The 18,762-nt window shown below is 41.8% G+C and overlaps 1 long non-coding RNA gene across 1 annotated transcript; it reads left to right on the top strand.

Moving 5' to 3' along the window:
* The first annotated feature begins 4,748 nt into the window (after positions 1–4,748).
* Positions 4,749–17,949, top strand: LOC120994691. Its single transcript, XR_005777455.1, has 3 exons — positions 4,749–4,852; positions 16,372–16,381; positions 17,939–17,949. It is a non-coding gene; the product is annotated as an uncharacterized LOC120994691 (long non-coding RNA).
* The last annotated feature ends 813 nt before the right edge of the window (positions 17,950–18,762 follow it).

The raw sequence follows: 18,762 nt of genomic DNA, 5'->3' as shown, positions 1-18,762 counted from the left end.
CAGTGATGACATCCATGACAAGAAAGATGGTCAGTAGTTAATCCGTGAATATGTCCGTGAAGATCTGTATTTTAGTCTGTGTGCCAATTTGTTGCCCTCTGTGTGCCATCCGTATTGAATGGACACTACTAGGCTGAAAAGAGGATTTCCAAAGCATTTACTACCAATGGTTAGTGAAAACCACTGACAGAACATGAATATCATCTTTGTTATGTCAGTGGTTTTCACGAACTCATAGGCCCCTTTCACACGGCGAGTATTCCGCGTGGATGAGATGCGTGAGGTGAACGCATTGCACCCGCACTGAATCCCGACCCATTCATTTCTATGGGGCTGTTCACATGAGCGGTGATTTTCACACATCACTTGTGCGTTGCATGAAAATCGCAGCATGTTCTGATTTGTGCGTTTTTTCACGTAACGCAGGCCCCATAGAAATAAATGGGGTTGCGTGAAAATCGCAAGCATCCGCAAGCAAGTGCGGATGCGGTGCGATTTTCACGCACGGTTGCTAGGAGACAATCGGGATGGAGACCCGATCATTATTATTTTCCCTTATAACATGGTTATAAGGGAAAATAATAGCATTCTGAATACAGCATGCATAGTACAATAGCGCTAGAGGGGTTAAAAAAAATTAAAAAATAATTTAACTCACCTTAGTCCACTTGATCGCGCAGCCGGCATCTCTTCTGTCTTCTTTCTTTGCTGTGTGCAGGAACAGGACCTGTGGTGACGTCACTCCGGTCATCACATGATCCATCACATGATCTTTTACCATGGTGATGGATCATGTGATGGACCATGTGATGACCGGAGTGACGTCACCACAGGTCCTGTTCGTGCACACAGCAAAGAAAGAAGACAGAAGAGAAGCCGGCTGCGCGATCAAGTGGATTAAGGTGAGTTAAATTATTTTATTTTATTTTTTTAACCCCTCCAGTGCTATTTTACTATGCATTCTGTATTCAGAATGCTATTATTTCCCCTTATAACCATGTTATAAGGGGAAATAATACAATCTACAGAACACCGATCCCAAGCCCGAACTTCTGTGAAGAAGTTCGGGTTTGGGTACCAAACATGCACGATTTTTCTCACGCGAGTGCAAAACGCATTACAATGTTTTGCACTCGCGCGGAAAAACCGTGCATGTTCCCGCAACGTACCTGCACCTTTTCCCGCAACGCCCGTCTGAAAGAGGCCATAGACTTCAATGGGCAGGCTTGATCCACATCAAGGACCAAAATTGTGGACATCTCAATGGTTTTTCCAATTTTTTTCGAATCCGAATCCGAAAAAGTTCTCGAATATATTGAATCTCGAATCCTAAGAATCCTGTACATAAGAATTGTGTGAACGGTGTAAGAAACAAAGTGATCCAAACACTTATGGGGGGGGGTGGACTGTGGATGACACTGCTATGGGGGGGATCTGTGGATGGCACTGTTATGGGGGGATCTGTGGATGGCACTGTTATGGGGGGATCTGTGGATGGCACTGTTATGGGGGGGATCTGTGGATGGCACTGTTATGGGGGGATCTGTGGATGGCACTGTTATGGGGGATCTGTGGATGGCACTGTTATGGGGGATCTGTGGATGGCACTGTTATGGGGAGGATCTGTGGATGGCACTGTTATGGGGAGGATCTGTGGATGGCACTTATGGGGGGGAACTGTGGATGACACTGCTATGGGGGGATCTGTGGATGGCACTGTTATGGGGGGATCTGTGGATGGCACTGTTATGGGGGGATCTGTGGATGGCACTGTTATGGGGGATCTGTGTATGGCACTGTTATGGGGGGATCTGTGGATGGCACTGTTATGGGGGGATCTGTGGATGGCACTGGTATGGGGGATCTGTGGATGGCACTGTTATGAGGAGGATCTGTGGATGGCACTGTTATGGGGAGGATCTGTGGATGGCACTTATGGGGGGGGAATCTGTGGATGGCACTGTTATGGGGGGATCTGTGGATGGCACTGTTATGGGGGATCTGTGGATGGCACTGTTATGGTGGATCTGTGGATGGCACTGTTATGGGGGATCTGTGGATGGCACTGTTATGGGGGATCTGTGGATGGCTCTGTTATGGGGGATCTCTGGATGGCACTGTTATGGGGGATCTCTGGATGGCACTGTTATGGGGGATCTCTGGGTGGCACTGTTATGGGGGATCTCTGGATGGTACTGTGATGGGGGGATCTGTGGATGACACATATATAGCATCTTATGCTATGTGCCATCCGCAGATCCCCCCCATAACAGTGTCCCTGCAGTGTGAATGACCCCCAATACAGGGGCTGGGGGCCGGCATCTGGATTAGGAATGACAGTGGGGACCAGTGCAGTCCCCGCATTCTATTTCACTGGTCCCGCTCACTGTTGTATAATCTTATCTAACCTATAGGCATTGTTAAAATATAATAATCATTTGTAATCCAGCTGTATTACATATAACTAAGTTCCATAGCAGAGAGGAGGGAGGAGGCAGGCAGGAGGCAGGCCGGGAGGACGGGCGAGCGACGCGTCACTCACTACGTCACGCGCCCGCGCCGCCTGCTTCATTCATAAAGTGGGAGGCGCAGGTGCATGACGTAGTGAGTGACGCGCCGCCCGCCTGCCCTCCCGTCCTGCCTCCTCCCTCCTCCGGAACTTAGTTGTAAGTAATACAGCTGGATTACAAATGATTATTATATCTTGAAATGCCTACAGATTAGATAAGATTATACAACAGTGAGCGGGGACGGTGCACTAGACTACAGGGACTGCACCGGTCTCCCCTGTCATTCCTAATCCAGATGCCGGCCCCCAGCCCCTCCTCCCTCTGTTGATACACCCGCCCACCGTGCTGTGCGGCATGGCGGCGGCGTGTATCATTAGGTAAACTAATCGCGGCATTTTTGGGTCGGCCATATCGCGTCGCGGGATTCGTCGGATTAGAATTTTACTAAATTAGATCGGGATTCGAGGGATTCATGGATTCGACGGACTCGTCGTCCCACCTCTAATATTTACTAATAGAAAAGTGGCAGAATTTAATCAGATTTCTGGCTCACAGTTACTGCAGTAAACAGTTAAAAGTCAAGTTACACAGTCTAAAGATGCACTAAATTTATGTTCTAGAACCAGCCAATGTCATAAATATGACACACCTATAGGCTGTCTAGTTTAAGGGGTTAATGTATCAAGATATTTTTTTGACGGACTGGAACCACGGATCACGGACGCGGATGGCAAACGGTGCATTAGCCGAGTTTTCAACGGACCCATTGAAAGTCAATGGGTCCGCAGAAAATCACGAAAAATGGCACAACAAACACGGAATAAAACAACGGTCGTGTGCATGAGGCCTAAGGCCACATCTCTGTATTTAAACTCTGATAGTTTGTTCTGGCAGAGCAACAGACTTCCAGAGTTTACCGTATTTGGCATAGCCGAATACTGCCACAAGCCGCCTGGTCCTCATTGACTATAATGGGATCTGATGGGGATCTGGCCGGTTTCCGGCATTAATGGCGGAAATTTAACCAACCACAAAGTCAGAGTAGAGTGTATATATAATGTTCACTAGAATCTTTTTTTATCATTATCATTATTATTCATATTATTTCAAAAAGTGATCATTTTTAATTCATCACTTCATGAAGGCTGTAGACAGCATTTATTCTCATTTGTCATTCTCTATTGTAAAGTTTAAGTTTGAGCATCTAGATTAACCACCATGCCCACCTGTCACGGTGGGGAGTGGGGGAATCCCCCCACCGTACAATGTAAGGTATAATAGGGAAGCAGCTAGGCCAGGATCAGGGAGCAGGTCACCTCCTACAGCGTCCCTAATCCTCACCCTAAGGGTCCATTCACACATCCGTGTGTGTTTTGCGGATCCGCGGATCCGCAAAACACGGACAGCGGCAATGTGCGTTCCGCATTTTGCAGACCGCACATTACCGGCACTAATAGAATATGCCTATTCTTGTCCGCTATTGCGGACAAGAATAGGACATGTTCTATATTTTTCAGGATCGGAATTGCGGACCCGAAAGTGCGGGTCTGCAATTCGACGTGCAGCCCCATAGAAATGAATGGGTCTGCTATTCCATTCCGCAAAATGATAAATGGAATTGCGGATGTGTGAATGGAGCCTTACTCCTCACCGTATGAGCGGACCTGAATGATAGGACGGCTCATACCCAGGATACCTTTGGCCCTGAGTCGCCCTGAAAATCCCTCACATAGGAGCAGGGGAAAGACGACCCGTTCTTACCAGACACGGATGAACAGGAGTCTCAAATGGTTTAGCAGCAGGGAAAGGAAGCCAAGTGGAATGACAGATAAACACCACACCAAGGTAAACTGGAACCCATACAAACGTACTGCATCCGCTTGGTGTTTGGATTGCAGTACGTTTGTATGGGTTCCAGTTTACCTTGGTGTGGTGTTTATCTGTCATTCCTCTTGGCTTCCTTTCCCTGCTGCTAAGCCATTTGAGACTCCTGTTCATCCGTGTCTGGTAAGAACGGTTCGTCTCTCCCCTGCTCCTATGTGAGGGATTTTCAGGGCGACTCAGGGCAAAAGGTATCCTCGGTATGAGCCGTCCTATCATCCAGGTCCGCTCATACGGTGAGGAGTAAGGCTCCATTCACACATCCGCAATTCCATTCCGCATTTTGCGGAACGGAATAGCAGACCCATTTATTTCTATGGGGCCGCAATTCCGATCCTGAAAAAAATAGAACATGTACTGACACACAGGAACCAGCATTCCAGCAACAGCACCCAGACTTGCCTTCTGGTTTACCCCTCCGGGAAACCATGGAGCCCCCTTCCGGAGGCACAACTAACAGGGTACAACTTGCATACATGCTGGACATAAAACGCCGACTACCAGACATGTAACAATTACAAGACGAGACACCAAACCCTGAACATAAACCCACACCAAACATCCACACAGGTAAGGTAGGGCAACATGGAGGAAAGAATGGGAAGACATCGCTGGAGACATCGATGTCCCACTAGGTGGCCCTCACACTGGAAGATGGAACAACCAGACAAGGAGCATAACTCCAGCACACACCAAGGCTGAAGTACAACTGACTCCTGACCTTAAGCCACAGGTATAAGAAGCACCTAGTGACCACACCCAGCAAGGTAGTTAACCCTTACTGCACCAGACAGGGGAAGGCTACAACTTAAAGGGAAAGTGCACACACCAGCCACAACATTGCCCCCCGGCAACAGCATGCGTGGCAACCATGTCACGGCGCACACAGCCAAAGCCGAGACACTGCCACCACATGCCATAACAGCAACACGTTGCCACCGGCAGCAGCAAGCATGGCACCAGTGTGACGGCGCACACAGCAAAGGCCGTGACACCACCAGAGAACATGCACGTCACTATAGATTAAATTAATATTTAAATATTACAAGGTATTATATCATACAAAAAATGGCCTATTTGGCCAGATATGCATATATAAATTATGTACCATATACAGAAAAGAAAAAAAAGAGACCCCCTTTCAGGGGCTGGTTTACAATACTGCTTGGGACTGCCTGGGACGGGGTGCTTACTGCTTGTTTGACCCAATCTCCATGCCATGATCCTAGGGTTAATTCCATACAACCTTGTTTGCTATTGTTTTAATGCCTTGCGAAGAAAGGCTTTCTGGACAGGGTTATCATCCATTAAAATGAGGAATGCTGCCTGCTTGGTCTGGGCATCCTCTTTTCAAGGGCCCGATAGTAGCTGCATGGTCAGGCTCTGAGATTCATAAACCGTTTTGTAAACGAATGCACTTGGTATTAGTCTGACCCATTCAAAAAAAACTGTAGGATATATGATCAAAAGTTTTCACAAAAACATTCTAAAAAAAAACCCCACTAATGTGGCAAAGCTCTTTAAAATGTTGAGGGTTAAAATATTGAGGAAAAGAAGCAAAGTTTAATAATAAACATAACAACCGGCCGCTGAGGAACCATCAATAATGATTTTCTATACTGTATTATACTCATTGAATTTTTGAATTAGTTAGGTTGGTCTTAACACTCATGCATTTCAGTTACAGTATTGTATTAAAGGGTTTGTCCAGCCATTTATAATTTTAAAGGGCTCCACATAAAATAATAAAAGAACAGTAAGTCAATACTCATTTTACTAGTCCCCAATTCCCATCCTAAACCAACACATAGGACTCTCTGTAAAATGTCTAATAGAGGATTTGTCATCCGATGGGATGAACAGTTATGGGATCAGTGCTATCATCAGTTTTCCTCTGCTGTATTTGGACTAGGCTGGAGGGAATCATGACGGAAGACCGGACATATGTGAAGGTACCCTAACACAAACCACATCCCCCATAATGTTACAAAATAAAATATCATACATGTTTATACATTAAATGCACATGAAGTTGCAATAAAAAAAAAAGTTAAAAACATTAGTAATATGTCCCTAACAGCACTGCATGAGCGTTATTCAGATCTCCAATGGTGTTGCAGACCTCTGTGAGATGTGGGCTCAATTCACATCAAAACAACAGTTCAATCAAAACAGGTGGTCGCGCTGCCAGGTACAAGCTGTAGTTAGAATTTTCCATAAAATAGCACTTTTTTATTATACTCACAAAAGTATAAAATCAACAGGCTTTGAACAATCGTCAGTAGAAGTCCATATGCACAAGACTGCCCAACCCAGGTTTCGCCAAGAAAGCTTTATCAGGGGCGATTGTGACTCCCTCTTTTGGGCGTTTTATTTATATAGGGGGGGTTGTCAAAAAATAAATACGGACACTCCCCTCCCATTCCTCATCACAATATAAATAAAGTAAATTTAAAACAGCCTATTTCTCATATAAAAACCATGCATTCCTAGTTTTTCTCCAAAGACGTTATATATCGGATAGACCATTGTATTCCTAAATAACTGCAATATAGCATTTATAGAGTCCCAAAGACAACTCTTTATCCCTACCCTCCTATTCCGTCAATGTTACCTAACTATGGAGCGAATCATTTCACTAACTTGGTCAACAAACATTCGTTGCCCATCTTATGCGATTTTCTCCATTCAGTCATGTTCACATAATGCAGCTTGGCCAATAAAACATCTCCTCCCATCCAGCGTATTTCCCATTCATAAATAATCCCATCATGTGATATCAGTCAGCCAATACCCTTCCACTATCGGCTACTCCCACTACTACTATTATTCAATACCAATTCTTATTCACAAAAATACCACGTGGTGTGAAGCAGCCAACAGGAGAAGCCTCTCCACGCATTGCTCACCATACTTCAGCAGCATAGCTCAAAACTACATTTAGATCACAATTATTATACCAGACAAGGTTTTAGATCAAAATCAATATTCAAACCAAGGGGTTGCAGAGTTTTGATTTGATATATCCATTTAACTTCCCGCCGATTGATATTCATTAGCGGGTCTCCCCCTCTCCAGTTAGATTTAACCTTTTAGACTCCCGCAAACCACAGACCCCTTGGGTCCTTTCCATACATTTTTTTTTTAATGCATGGACACACTGTGACTCTGCAGACCCTTATTTATATATCAATGTGTTCTTGAATCCTTGTCTTGAGCTTCCGCAATAGTTCTTCCTACATAATATAATCCACAGGGACATTTAAGGAGGTATACTACCCCCATATGCTCACAAGTAATCTCACCCTTAATAGCATACTCCACACCACATTTAGATGTTACTTTCTGTATATTCCTTATCTTTTTATCCTCCTTGGTGCAATTTCTGTACGCAATGCAGAAACCGCACCATGTGAATTGATTTTTTTTCCTTTCTTTCAACCGTAGTGCGGATATGAATATATACCAGAGTGTCTCGCAAATTAGGAGCTTTTCGGTAGATTACTTCCGTTTTTTGGGGGATATGCGCCCCTAAAATAGGGTCATTCTTTAGAACTGACCAATTCTTCCGTAATGTATTTTTCATCAGCCCTGTGATTGCACTAAACTGAGTAAAAAAAGTAAACCTATCATCCGTTTCTTCCTTATTTTCTCTCCTTTTTATATCATTTCCTTTCATTTCTACAGTGTCACTAATTCTTTTTAACTCATCTCTATCATAAACCTTCTCCTCAAAGCGCTCTTGTATGATTTCACTTTGTTCTTTAAAATCCTCTATATCTGTATGGTTTCTGTAGATCTGCGTAAGCTGTCCTTTAGGAATATTTTTAATCCAAGGGCTATGGTGACAAATGGTCTTTTCTATATATCCATTAACATCGGTAGGTTTGAAAAAGGTCTTAGTTTTTATCTTGTTGTCCTGAACAAAAATGGTTAAATCAAGAAAATTAACTCTTTCTGAGCTAATCTCACTGGTAAAGGTTAGGATCCAACAATTATTGTTTATGTAATAAAATCTATTAACCCTTGTTGTTAACCCTTGTTGTTTTGCTTTTTAATTTGTTTTAATTTGTTTTTATATTGGTATTTATTGCTAGTGGGTAATTCGCCCCGGTGTTATAATATGGTTGATATATTTGATTTTAGATCATTTTTTAAATGTGATATAGAATCCGTGTTTCCCTCTATATAGAAGGGAAAAAAAATCCTGACAATTTGGAAGGGATTTTCTCAGAGCAAGAGAAGGAAATCATCAGGGAGGTGAAAACTACCTGGGATATCATTGTTCTAGAGAAACACCTTATAGAAGAAAAAATTCCCGAGGGTTTGAGATGGCAATTACCTCTAAATACAGAGGAAAAGGAAGATCTGGATAAATGGGAGGTTTTGATGAATGAATGTGGTATGACGGTATTAAGATTCATTATAGAAAAGAGAAAAAATAAATTAAGACAAATCAATAAGAATATTGAAAAAATTTGATTGATTCTAGATCCCTATAGAGACCGAAAGGAATATGGTCAATTATCTCAAAAATGTCAGGAAAATATGTTAAGAACTGAAAAGGAAGTAAAAGATAAAAAACATAAAAAAATCTATAAAAGTTTGTGAAGATTATAAGTGTAAAAGCGTGTACAAGTGGAGAAATAAAGGAAGTGAAATTTTTTTTAGTGAGAAAGGAAGGTACAGTGATCGAGTGGTAGTCTTACCCATAAAGGGAAATTACCCCGAAGATATGGAGATGGTGCAATCACCTGGGGCACAAGTGTTGAACCCCCGGCAGAATCAATATTATTGCCATCATCGGAATAATGGATCACAAAAAATGCAATATAGCTCAAATTATGGAGGTAGCCCATATAGATCTGGGTATTATCCCAAGACTAATCACTATCCAAGATACAAGAATTACTGACAGAGTTATTCTAAGAATAATAAAAATAATTATTATAAAAATAATCGTGACAACTATAAAACTAATCGGGATGATAGTTATAGGGGGGATAATATGCAACCTCAGGACGATCATGTGATAAAGTCAGTAGTAAAAGATCCACAGAATTTTCCCCACAAAATTATAAAAGGGATTCAAAGGGAAGTAGAGAAAGTGGAGATAAGCCAAAGAATAGCTACTCCATTAAAAATAAATCTGGTAAAGGAAGAAGAGGAGGTAGGAAGAACCAGGCTAAGATCGAAAAAAAGCAGGAAGAAAAGAAGGGAAGTATAAATGGCATTTATAATCTAAGCTTTCACCAGCTCACCGAGTCCGAAAAAAGTGTTTTGGGAAAAAGGGCTGAAATTAGTTCCAACAACAAAAAAAAACAACTAATTTGGTATTTTTTGGGATATACATAAATACTTTAGGAAACTGAACATGGACAAATATGCTATCAATAAACAAAAGACATGTGTGGAGGAACATCAAAAAAATGGAAGCTATAGATTCTAAAAGTACTGATTCAATTAGTCACACTTATTTGCAGGAAAGAAGTAAATTCTTTCCAGTAAATAAAGAAAATGATTGCCTAGAAGCCTTTAAAAGGGGTTTATTAAATGGGCTAGAAAAAATAAATGATAGACCAATAAATTACAATCTTACGGTGGAGGAAAAAAGAGCCTTAAGAAATTTAGAAAAAATTCCCAAATAATAATAAAACCAGCGGACAAAGGAGGGGGAGTGGTGGTGCTGGATAGGGAAAATTATGAGAAAGAGACGCTTAGATTATCAGACGGAAATACCTATAAAAAATGAAAAAGGATCCCACTCTTGACTTTAAACAAGCACTGGAAAAACTATTACAGGAAGGTTTTGAGAAAGGTGTGATAAATAAAAAGAGCTATATTAAGTACCCTAAGGTTCCAGTTATATACCAATTGCCCAAAGTGCATAAAAGTCTGTCAAATCCAGACTGGCAGACCAATAGTGTCAGGGATTGGTTCTTTGACAAGTAGATTGACAGAATATGAAGACTGTTATAGAGGTGATTAAGAACTACGGCATTCCATCTGCAAATACGTAGCTGGCTACAGCCGACGTTTCATCACTCTACACCATTATTCCGAAAGAGCTAGGTATGAAAGCGGTGAGAGAACAGCTTGAAAATTACCCAAACATGTCCAAAATGCAGGCAGATTTTATCTGTCAATGTTTAGATTTTTGTCTGAACAGTAATTATTTTTGGTTTGATAACTTTTATTTACAGCAAACCGGAACCACGATGGGGCCGAAATTCGCCCCCAGTTTCGCTAATTTGTTTATGTCATCATGGGAAAGTGAAAAGATCAAACCCCTATTACACCAACAACAACTGGGTGGTAGACTCACATTATTGAAAAGATATATAGACAACTGTCTGATAATGTGGGAGGGTGAACAATAAGGGTTAATAGATTTTATTAGTGACATTAACAATAATTGTTAGAACCTAACCTTTACCAGTGAGATTAGATCGGAAAGAGTAAATTTTCTTGATTTAACCATTTTTGTGCAGGACAAGATAAAAACTAAGACCTTTTTCAAACCTACCGATGTTAATGGATATACAGGTGAAACTCGAAAAATTTGAATATTGTGCAAAAGTTCATGTATTTCAGTAATGCAAATGAAAAGGAATTGCATTAATGCAGTTTAAAATTAGAATTTTGTAAAAAGGTTCAATATTCTAGGCTCAAAGTGTCACACTCTAGTCAGCTAACTAATCCATACCCCCTGCGCAAAGGGTACCTCAAAATTGTGACTTTGGGGTTTCAGAAGCTGTAAGCCATAATCATCCAAATTATAAGAAACTAGCAGAAGGACTCGGCTTTGGACGGGTATATTTCATCTATTTAATTTTATGTTTCCGTGTGTCATAAAAAGATATCGACAGTTTCCCCCATAACAGTGACCTCTACAGTACCCGCCCCTTTAACAATGACCTCCACAGTGCCCTCCCCTTTAACATTGACCTCCACAGTGGCCGCCTCTTTAACAATGACCTTCACAGTGCCCGCCCCTTTAACAGTGCCTGCCCCTTTAACAGTGACCTCCACATTGCCCACCCCTTTAACAGGGACCGCCCCTTTAGCATTGACCACCCCTTTAACAGTGACCTTCACAGTGCCTGCTTCTTTAACAGTGACTTCCACAGTGCCCGTCCCTTTAACAGAGACCTCCACAGTGCCCGCCGCTTTAAAAGTGACTTTCACAGTGACCGCCCCTTTAGCAGTGACTTTCACTGTGACCGCCCCTTTAACAGTGACTTTCACTGTGACTGCCCCTTAACAGTGACTTTCACAGTGACTGCCCCTTTAACAGTGACTTTCACAGTGACCGCCCCTTTAACAGTGACTTTCACAGTGACCTCCCCTTTAACAGTGACTTTCACAGTGATCGCCCCTTTCACAGTGACCGCCCCTTTAACAGTGACTTTCACAGTGACCGCCCCTTTAACAGTGACTTTAACAGTGACCACCCCTTTAACAGTGACTTTCACAGTGACCGCCCCTTTAACAGTGACTTTCACAGTGACCGCCCCTTTAACAGTGACCGCCCCTTTAACAGTGACTTTCACAGTGCCCGCCCCTTTAACAGGGACCTTCATAGCGCCCGCCCCTTTAAAAGTGACTTTCACAGTAACCGCCCCTTTAATAACAGTGACCTCCACAGTGCCCACCCATTTAATAACAGTGACCTCCCCAGTGTTAGTTTCACATTTTAAGTAGCATTATTTGTATCACCTGTATAGAAACGACCATTTGTCACCATAGCCCTTGGATTAAAAATATTCCTAAAGGACAGTTTACGCGGATCTACAAAAACTGTACAGATATAGAGGATTTTAAAGAACAAATTGAAATCATACAAGAGCGCTTTGAGGAGAAGGTTTATGATAGAGATGAGTTAAAAAGAATTAGTGACACTGTAGAAATTAAAGGAAATGATATAAAAAGGAGAGAAAATAAGGAAGAAACGGATGATAGGTTTACTTTTTTTACTCAGTTTAGTGCAATCACAGGGCTGATGAAAAATACATTACGGAAGAATTGGTCAGTTCTAAAGAATGACCCTATTTTAGGGGCGCATATCCCAAAAAAAAACGAAAGTAATCTACCGAAAAGCTCCTAATTTGCGAGACACTCTGGTATATATTCATATCCGCACTACGGTTGAAAGAAAGGAAAGAAATCAATTCACATGGTGCGGTTTCTGCAATGCGTACAGAAATTGCACCAAGGAGGATAAAAAGATAAGGAATATACAGAAAGTAACATCTAAATGTGGTGTGGAGTATTCTATTAAGGGTGAGATTACTTGTGAGCATATGGGGGTAGTATACCTCCTTAAATGTCCCTGTGGATTATATTATGTAGGAAGAACTATTGCGGAAGCTCAAGACAAGGATTCAAGAACACATTGATATATAAATAAGGGTCTGCAGAGTCACAGTGTGTCCATGCATTTAAAAAAAAAAATGCATGGAAAGGACCCAAGGGGTCTGTGGTTTGCAGGAGTCGAAAAGGTTAAATCTAAAAGGGAGACCCGTTAATGAATATCAATTGGCGGGAAGTTGAATGGATTGATTTTGATCTAAAACCTTGTCTGGTAGAATAATTGTGATCTAAATGTAGTTTTGAGCTATGCTGCTGAAGTATGGTGAGCAATGCATGGAGAGGCTTCTCCTGTTGGCTGCTTCACACCACGTGGTATTTTTGTGAATAAGAATTGGTATTGAATAATAGTAGTAGTGGGAGTAGCCGATAGTGGAAGGGTATTGGCTGACTGATATCACATGATGGTATTTTTATGAATGGGAAATACGCTGGATGGGAGGAGATGTTTTGTTGGCCAAGCTGCATTATGTGAACATGACTGAATGGAGAAAATCGCATAAGATGGGCAACGAATGTTTGTTGACCAAGTTAGTGAAATGATTCGCTCCATAGTTAGGTAACATTGACGGAATAGGAGGGTAGGGATAAAGAGTTGTCTTTGGGACTCTATAAATGCTATATTGCAGTTATTTAGGAATACAATGGTCTATCCGATATATAACGTTTTTGGAGAAAAACTAGGAATGCATGGTTTTTATATGAGAAATAGGCTGTTTTAAATTTACTTTTATTTATAATGTGATGGGGTGGGAGAAGAGTGTCCCCACTTTTTTTTTTTTTTTTTACAACCCCCCCCCCCCTCTATATAAATAGAATGGCCAAAAGAGGGAGTCACAATCGCCCCTGATGAAGCTTTCTTGGTGAAACCTGGGTTGGGCAGTCTTGTGAATATGGACTTCTACTGACGATTGTTCAAAGCCTGTTGATTTTATACTTTTGTGAGTATAATAAAAAAAAGTGTTACTTTATGCAAAATTGGTGCTGCAAACTCTAAAATCCACAGAAGGGTCGTTGTTGATCAAGACTACTCCTTACTGGAACTCGGATGTTTGGCTGCACTGGAAGAGATTGCTGCATCTTCCCATACACATTGGATATCTCCAGCTTGTACCTGGCAGCGCGACCACCTGTTTTGATTGAACTGCATGAGCGTGCCTACACTAGAATATATTTTCAGAAGTATTTTTTGCCTAATAGTTTTCATTTTGTATTTTTGGGCAAATGATTGGGTATTGACACTCATGTACACAATCACATGAATTGTCCCCCTTTTTGAATTAATGTGGCTTCTGTAGATGGGTCCAATATTTACCAATGGAAGATACTTAATTTCTCATAAGTGTTTATAGGACCTCAGAATTAAAGCATTATGTTTTGCAATTTTATTTTTTAATACAATATATTTAATGAAAGCAAAACACAAGGGTATAACAAAAACCACATAATAGAAAGCATAACAACATTTAATGTCTTGTGTGCATGTTTTACTTTGTTCTATGGCAGCTTAAGGGTGGCTGGACATGGTGGAGATTTGTGTGCACAAAATTCTCAAGAAATCTGCACCAAAAAACGCACATAAATCCTTACTATTTATCGTGGCTTTGATGAGGTTTTTTTTTGCAGATTTTCTGTTTTTGTAAACATTCCTATAAAAGTCTATGGGGAAAACCACTCTGCAGAAGGTGCAGAATCGCACAAACAGTTGACATGCTGCAGATTTTAAAATCACCTAACAAAAAAAGCAAAGTGTACATGAGATTTGTCCAATTTTAAACACTTTGCCGGTACTGTATTGCATTGCGTTTTTTCACACGAAATGTGCATGGAAAAAAACACATGTAATGTGCACCTTGTACAGCCTCACTAAGGCGGGGGTAACATGTGACTCATTAGCTGCGGATTTACTTGTGTCAAATCCGTAGCGTTCTACAGCACCAGCAAAGTGGAGGAAAATGTCTGAATTCTTATCCACATGCTGCATGAAAAAAATGCAACAGAAAAGCTGTGGTATTGAGAATTTGAAATCCACAGTGTGTCAATTTATACAGCGGATTTCTCTTGAGGATTTCACCCTTTCCAATGGGGGGAGGGGGTGAAATCTACTGGCTTTTCTGGTGCAAAAACCGCATGTAATACATGCCATTTTGTTGCAGTTTTTTATGTGGTTTTTGAGACGGAAACGCAGTAAAAACTGCAGCATCTTTTTCAGCTGGATTTTTCATCACATGTGTCCCTGGCCTTAGGCTGCATTCATACATAGCGTTTTGCTGTGCTGTTCACAACTGTGGTAAGGACATAAGAAATGGCACCGAAATTGTTTGAAATAAACAAATAGTTTGAAATTCATTCGTTCAATACAGAAAAAATGGCCGTGTGAAGGGGAAAAAATGTCCCTATTGTAAGTAACAGGATGTTCTGCCGGGAAACAATAGATTGTGTCAGCAAATATTTATTGTATATTTAACTGGACTGTTTTTCTAAGTAAGCATATCCTAGTCAGTATATCAATAGAATTCTTAGGGATGTGGGGTCAATATACATGTATTAAGGCTCCTTTTACACGGGCAGATAAACCTCCCATAATGAGTGCAGATTGACGATATATCAAGTCGATTGATACTTGCTTACTTTTGCAGACAAGAGTGTTGTATGAGTGATCATTAGCACAATGGTTTATTCCCTCGTCTTTTATGCAGTTAAAGGGGTTCGACAGGAATTAAGAAAATGAAAATCTTTAACATTACATTATTTTAAATATAATCCCAAATACTTTTAATTACTTATAATGACTCGTTTTGTCTAGGGAACAATCATTAGGAGAAATAAAATGTCCGCCGTCCTATTAGTACACACAAAGCCTGTCCTAATCACACAGCAGGACAAGTTACTTCACAACACTGAGCTAAAGATCTGCCTCATCCTCCTCTCCTACTTGTTAGGAATTATGTGTCACGCTTCGGTGTGGGAGGGAAACACCACCCCGAGCATAGGAGGGAAGGGGGAGAACAGGGAATCAGGCCTGAGAACTAGGAAAGGAAAATGGACACCTCCTAGTGAAAACCCTAACCAAAATCCTGACTGACTAGCAGTATGAACAGACCCCAAAGGTAGGTGAGTTCATACGCAGGAATACCTAAAGTCCTATCTAGCCTTATAGGACCCTGGTACTAATGGCAGGGACAAGACTACCTGTTCCTCCAAAAGGAAGGACGAACAGGAGTCTCCTACAGGCCTAACACAAACAATAGGGAAAAGCAACACATAGAACCCGAACAAAATACAAAAGGGAAAGGAAAGACGTAAGACTCAGCCGAGATCCAACCACAATCTATCCAAAGGTCCAAGCAGAAGCTATAAACCGCATAGCATTGTGGGAGGAGCAACTATAAATACAGAAGGTTAAATTACCCTAATAGCCACACCTTGGGAAAGAAGGTATGGCATGCACTAGGAACAACACAGACGTCATTTGATCCAAACGGAAAACATGTCAGATCAAACCACGTGTTGCCAGTCTCACCGATCTCCTGCCGTCCGTGACATTATGATCCTGAATACAGTTTAACATGATGTTTAGCTAAATCTCTGTGGGAATGGAGTTCATGAGGAGACATGAAGTAGAGAGAGGAGGTGGAGAAGTGGATAATGAGGAGCAGCACTTGTATGAAGTCTCCATTACCACACTCTGTCCTGTCCATCCTCTGTAATTCATGTCTCCTCATAAACTCCATTCCTATAGAGATTCAGCTGAAGATCATATTAAACTGTATTCAGGATCATCATCCCTGAGAAGTAGAGCAGAGAGGAGGATGAGGCAGCTCTTTAACCCAGTGTTGTGATGTAACTTGTCCTCCTGTGTCATTAGGACAGGTTTTGTATGTACTAATAGGACGGCAGCTATTTTATTTCTCCTAATAATTGCTCCCTAGACAAAATAAGCCATTATAACTAATGAAAGGTATTTGGGAATATATTTATAATAAAGTACCGTATGTTTTGCTCTATAAGATGCACCGGCCCATAAGACGCCCCTAGTTTTTAGAAGAGGAAAATAATTTAAAAATAAATTCATTAGACCTCAGGTCAGACCAGCAATCAAACCCCCAATGTTAATCATACCTCAGATTACCAATGTTAATAATACCACAATAAGACCTCAGCTCACACCTAAAAGTGAATGACCCCCATTCAGACCTCAGATCAGACCCCCAGTCTCAAATCGGCCCCCCATGCCTCATTTGATCAGTCCCCAGTCTCATATTAGCCCACATGCCTTTTTTGGCTAGCCCCAGTCTCATATTAGCCCCCATTGCCTCTTTATCAGCCCCCAGTGCCTGTTTATCAGTCCCCAGTGCCTCGGATGACAAGTAAACTAAATCACTTACCTCTCCCGCTCGGGGCACCGCCGCTCCACACCTCCCGCGCTCTTCATCTTTCTCCTAATTTGGCTGTGCTATGAAGTGGCGCGCACAGCGTGAGGTCACAGAGCGCTCTCACGCTGTGCGCAGCCACAGCAAAACCGACAGCCGAGGACCAGGAAGTGGTGAGTACAGAGCCTTCACCGCTTCCCAGTCTTCCGGTACTAATGAGCGCTTTCATAATGGAAGTGCTCATTAGTATTCACCCCATAAGACGCAGGGACATTTTCCCGCCACTTTGGGGTAAATAAAAGTGCGTCTTATGGGGCGAAAAATACGGTAATATTTAAGTATTTTAGTTTTCTTAATTCCTGGAGAACCCCTTTGATGATTATTTTTATGCCCGTGAAAAAGATGTGAACAACAGCAAATTAGCATTTTATCATTTGACGTATGATCGTTAGGTGTATTTACTTTGGGCAATGCTTAGCAATGAACATTCATGCAAGCAACCATTCAGGTGATCAGCACCCTTAAGACTACATAGTCTTCTAAGTCTGCAAACATTGACAAAATATTGCTACATTGTAAATACAGTGGAAGCTACTAAATAAAACGTAATTCTTAAAACAATGTCTACACATCAAAAAATGAAACGTGAAAGATATACTTACAATACAGTTACTTCCATTAATCAATGCATACATATAATTTTATATTATTCATATAATAAAACAATTTACTTGAAAATGTTTGAAAAGGTAATCTCTTAAAGGGGTTTTCCAGTTATAATGATTTTTAAACAAGTGCCTGCAGCCTGCCCACTAAAACAGAAGATTCATACTTACCTGCTCCATGCTGCTCCGCTACTCCATGCTTCTTCCGCGGTCTCCATCTTCCAGTCCCCATGCTGTTTTCTTCCAATGACTGGCTTCAGCTGTGACATGTGCAGCAGGCTCCTCCCCCCTGGACCCTTGAAGAGGAAAAAGTACTTGTTTTCGTGATGCCAGTTGCTGTGAAGCAACAAGGGCACATGGCCCCTTTTAGTGATACAGTGGATGGTACCCAGGTGTAGGAATGTCTTGGTCCCAGCAGGCTTCAGCATTAAAAGTGTGGCAGGCAAACTCCTCTCTGCTACGTCTGTTACTCTCTGGCTCTGCTGTGCTGACAAGCTTAAATAGAATCTCTGCTTCTGCAGATGCTGCAACTTCTCTCTTGTAGTCTAACTCTACGTTTGTCCTGGGAACTTTTCCTCCTGGCTTCAGAGGCTCCAAGCTGTGGCTCCACATCCAGCAGAGCTGAAGGTGCACTAGCTGGCTTATGCAAGGCATGTCCAGCAGGGACGTGCGCCTGCTTCCTTCCCCTAGAAGGGGGTAAGTTAGACCTTCCCCTAGAAGGGGGTAAGCTAGACTAACTGAAACTGGTCCCCACCCTTCCTGCAGGAAATGGTACTCGCCCACTCCACCAGAAAGGATAGGGTTAGAATAGAATGGAAAGCTCCATTCTACCTAACTGTAGCTCTGCCGTGTTTGCTGCCACCCTCTGGTGAACCAGGTAAATTACATGATAACATAACAGTTACAAGAAATAGATATGCACAGTGTGATGGTCCTGCAATAAATACACAGAATGACATTAGG

This window comes from Bufo bufo, chromosome 3 (genome assembly GCF_905171765.1).
Source record: "Bufo bufo chromosome 3, aBufBuf1.1, whole genome shotgun sequence".
NCBI lineage: Eukaryota > Metazoa > Chordata > Amphibia > Anura > Bufonidae > Bufo > Bufo bufo.
Note: the sequence above shows the minus strand (reverse complement) of the source record. Positions and strands in the feature narration are given on the sequence as shown.